Source organism: Bos mutus, chromosome 13 (assembly GCF_027580195.1).
Source record: "Bos mutus isolate GX-2022 chromosome 13, NWIPB_WYAK_1.1, whole genome shotgun sequence".
In the NCBI taxonomy this organism is placed as follows: domain Eukaryota; kingdom Metazoa; phylum Chordata; class Mammalia; order Artiodactyla; family Bovidae; genus Bos; species Bos mutus.
The window spans coordinates 20,357,086-20,361,891 of record NC_091629.1 but is presented as its reverse complement, the minus strand read 5'-3'; the positions used below and the strand labels follow the sequence as shown (position 1 = coordinate 20,361,891).

Here is a 4,806-nt window from a genome sequence, read left to right as displayed (position 1 = left end):
GCCAAGAAGAGGAGGGAGTGAAAAACACTGATTGGCCAGGCCCAGATCCTGACTAGGCCCAGATCTATGACTAGTTCTAGTCTTAGTCTAGAAGCTAGTGCATTTAATTCTTTCATGTGGAGTAACAGAGGATGGAGGAGAAACTGGTCACCAAAAAGAAAATCAGGCTGGACTTCCAGGAGAGGAAGGAACAGATGCTGGGCAGACAAAAACAACCACGGTCCCTTTGTGAGTGAAACAGGCAGGAAGGAAACTCATACAGAGCATTGAGCACGCTGTGAGAAACAAGAGGACGCAATTGGAGACAGGGAAAGAATGCCTTTATGAGAAAATCAGCAGGACTACAGGCATTTTGTTATTGTTGTTGGGTTGAGAAAAGAACTGTAATGATGTGTAACACATCAGTACTTATTAATGGAGGAAAATGTACAAAGTAATGCATGTTAAAGTACGACATATTATACAAACAAAAGGCAGTGTGGAAATTACTGCTGAAGACTAAAGCCAGTAAATCCTTACTTCCCTCAGGATCCCCAGTTTCTATGGAGAGATTAAGTTTTATTTACCTGTTTTTAAATATTAAACTGGCAGTTTGGGGCCCTCATTCCTTAGCCAAGAGAAAGCCTGTATATTTTTGTTTAATGAGGATCACTGGCTCCACTTTGTCTAATGTTCTGTCTAAATCTTCAACCTGATCTGGAGCTTGGCTGATAAACTTTGATGTGTCTGCTCTTAGGCTCTGTTAAACAAAGGATAATACCACAAGCAGCTACTGGCTAAAGAGGCTGGGCTTCAGTAATGGTAGAAAGACAAGAGAGAAAATTAGGGTGACCTTGAGGGAAAACATTCCCCATGTGTGCATCTCAGCCCTAGTGAAATGATGAGCCCCCTGAGGGGGTCAGCCTCCTGTATGATGCCAGAATTCCTCAGTCTGAGCACTACTGACGTCTTGAGCCAGGTAATCTTTGTTGTGGCCCATCTTGCGCATTGTGGGAGGTTCACCGGCCTCCCTGGCCTCTACCCATAGAGGCAGTAGTGCTCCACACCAACCATTACAACCAAAATGGCCTGCACGTGCTGGGGAGGGGTGAGCAAAAATGCCCCCAGTAGGAAACCCCTATGTTACACCAATGTCAAGGTCAGTGCCAAGTGAAGCCCTCATTACCCTTGTTAGCCGCAGAAGTAAAATTCAGTTTGACCTCCTTTGAGGGTTTTAGACCATTGCTTTTTTAAAATCCCCACTCAAACCCCTTCAGTATCTCCCCATCACATCTAGAACGAGCTCCTTTACTCTGGCTATTAATCTCCACCCAGGTCATCCACTCCAGCCACCCAATGACTTCTGTGCAGAGAAAGGTGACCAAGCCATCCTGGTTTGCCTGGGACTTTCTGGCTTTAGAACCAAAAGTCTTAAAACCTGAGAACCCGCTCAATCCAAGGCACACCAGGACTGGTGGTCTTCAGACTAGCTGATGAACTGATTAGAGAAAGCAAGGAATCAGGGCATTGACCAGACTGTCACTCGTGGGTGAGGAGGGCTCACTGTGCTGAGGACACCTGGGAAGACCCAGCCCACCCACCTTCAAAGCCCAGCTTGAAGCAGGAAGTAGAGTCAAGGCTTTTCACTCCCCGTTTCCTGGGACACTGCTCCCAGACCCGGCTTGTACAGGGAGGGAAGATGGCTCCTTATGGTTGGGAAGCCTTTAGAAAGCATCCCAGGCTGTGCCTGCAGCAGATTTACTCAAGAGAGGTGTGGTTCCTTCTCCCCACCGCAATTAGAGCCTCCAGCACATGCATTCCATCCACTGGGGCCTGGGAGCTTGGTGTCAGGACTCCAGGGCTCGCTGCTTCTAACTCGGCTGGCAGGCTTGTGGAGGCCAGGTGGGTCTCTGAAACGTGCCCCCTCGCTGTCCCAGGGCCAGCTTTTCTGGGTGTAGTAAACCTTAAAGATTCTGACATTTGGAAAGAAAGAAAATAGGGGTGGGGGGTTGGGGAGATGAAATAAACTCTCCTATGACCTTCTCAATTTCCAAACTTTTCAAGTCTCACTCAGAGCATCTCAACTGTGGGTGCCATTGGCATTTTGTGCGGGGCGGTTCCATTGTGTGGAACTGTCAGAGACACTGCAGGACATTTAGTGTCCTTGGCTTATGCCCAATAGATGTCAAGAAATCACCCCTTTCCCCCGCCATTGTGACAATCCAAACACCCTCGCTTATATCCATTCACTTGGGTTTACATGCAAATCTGACACTCAAAATGCCTTTGGAACTCAGTGCGGGGGGGTGGAGATGGGGATGGGCTGGGGGGACACAGTGGCGGCGGCATTACTGCCTGGGGGAGGCTCTTTACACAGTCCCAAGCCATTCAGTTCTTAGCACTGAAGCCTGTCAGAGAATCCCATTAAATCCTCACTGTTTCTGCAAAGAGAAGGGGATGCTATTTACTGAGCACTCAGCATCCCCGAATTTGACAGTTGTTAACAAAATGGGAGCCAAGGAGAGAAGCATTCACGGTTTCGAGCCAGCAAGCAGCTGCCAGTCACAGTGCCCAGTGTGGGCAATGCAAAGACTCAAGGTCCCTGCCCGGAGTCAGGAGAGAAATCACCCAAGGCAGCAACAGCTGTGAGAGAGCGCCCCGCAACAAGGTGGTGTTTTGAAATGGGCAAGTAGCAAGCTACTGTGGGTCCTTACCTCTACTGAGTGCATCTTGGACAATAATTTGAAGTTGGAAAAAATGGAATGGGATAAAATGGAGTACAATATTATCAGATAGGAAATCTGTTCCTATTTTGGCTCAGATATGTAAACTTGAGCATATATTGGCTTGTGATACAAAATAAGGGACCTTCCCTGGTAGTCCAGCGGCTAAGACTCTGCACTCCCAATGCAGGGGGTCCGGGTTCGATCCCTGGTTAGGGAACTAGATCCTGCATGCCAAAACTAAAGATCCCACGTGCCACAACTATGACCCAGAGAATAAGTAAATAAATAAGTGTTTTAAAATATATTTTATACTGTGGATCATGGACGAAAAAGCCTTAGGAACACATAGTAAGAAATTACAATATAAGGGGCTACTTTTGTAATAACTGATCTTAAAACAGGTACTAAAACATGTTATGAACTGGAAACTCAGATCAGAGTTTGGAATAATTTGTGGGCATCGAGCCCCTGTACTTAGAGCCGTGGTCCATCAGTTTAGAGGATGCCCCAACAAGCCTGAGAGAATGCAGGACAGGATGGCTCTTCTGGTCCCAAAGATGGCAAAAGGAACCTAAGCAAGGCTGAGACACTCCCCAGAGGTCACCCAGGTGAGAGCCAGAGCCCCAGGCCTGCAGCCCCAGACTCTGACCTGGGAAAGCCCCACCCCACCGGCTGCCACCCAGGATGAAGCTTCACCCACATCCACCAGGGTCCCCACTGCCTGCCACACACACACACACCCACACCGTCTCCAGGCGCCTCTTCAATTAAAGCCATGGGCAGGTACAGAGGACTGAACTAGGTTTTAAGAAAGAGACTCCCTGCCAAGACTTTATGGGCACAAACTCCCCCAAAGCCCCCTCCTGGGTGAAAAGCTTCCTACTGTGACTGTGACGTTTTTCTTCACCACCACCGACTGCTGGCTCCTAAGGACGCCACCTGGTATGAGCCCAGGATGTGACGAGCTTGCAAATCTTCCAGGTTTTTATTCCAGCACAGCCCATGGCCCATCATCACTCCTCAGACTTCAAGAGCCAACAAAAAAATAAAGAAATGTCAGGATTTTTTCCAGAAGAGAAAAGCCACATGAAATGGGGTGGGTTGAACACCATCCTGGCTGGGGGTGGTGAGCCATGCCCATCCCTATTTCTGCTCCATCCCCCTGGTGTGTGTGGAGGGATCCTGTCCACGGGCCACCTGCCCTCTCAGCATCCCTCCAAGGGACGCAGGGCTGAGGTTGCGGTTTGGGGTGTCCACACGCAGTGGGTTCTCAGGGCTGAGCTGAATCTCGGGCGCAGACAGCTTCCCCCTTGCAGGATGGGCCAAGGCTCCGTGACACCCCCTGTCCTGTGACCCTTGTCCCGCTCAGGACATGTGTCCATGTGGCAGTGCAGCCAGCCTCGGTCTAGTGAGCAGGTTGGATGGGTGACCTTGGGGGTCTCTCCCTGCCCACGACAATTCCCCCACAGGCACCGTGGAGCCCAGGCTCAATGCCAGGCACAGTTCCAGGCCCTGCAGAGGCAGCCGTGACCTTGCCCTCAAGACAGGAGACAGACAGTGAGCAAGATATCAAAGCAACACTGCAGACAATTCCAGAGAATAAGACGCATACTGGGAAGGACTTTAACCAGCCCAAAGTGATGGAGCGGCGGGCAGGGGGGGACCTGAATAGGGATTCAGGGAAGGAGGAGGGGACACCAGACCTGAGTCCTAAAGGAGGAGAAGGAGCGGATTGTGGGAGCGGTCAGGGACGGGGCCCGGGCAGAGACAGTCACAGCCCACCCGCCATCCCAGCGGGCCCAGCAGGACCCATGGAGATCCGGCCTCGACCTGCCCCCGCACAAAGTCCCTGCACTTGCAGCCTGGGGCTCTTTGGGGCAGGGGGGCGGGGGGCACACAGAATGGTAGTTAGAAGCCTAGACCCTGGAACCAGGCAGTCTGGGTTCAGACCTCAGCCCCATCACTTACTAATGAACTTGATCACCACTCTGCGCCTGTTTCCCAGTTTAGAAATAGAATAGGACCAGCATGAGGAGCAAATGAATAAGTCCTCACGCAGCACGGAGCCCAGGGAGGCACTCATTGGGGTTCGAGTTGCTGG

General features: G+C 50.8%; 1 non-coding gene across 1 annotated transcript; it reads left to right on the top strand.

Moving 5' to 3' along the window:
- Window positions 1–2,849: 2,849 nt before the first annotated feature.
- Window positions 2,850–2,922, top strand: TRNAG-CCC (transfer RNA glycine (anticodon CCC)). The gene has a single exon. It is a non-coding gene; the product is annotated as a tRNA-Gly (tRNA).
- Window positions 2,923–4,806: the final 1,884 nt, after the last annotated feature.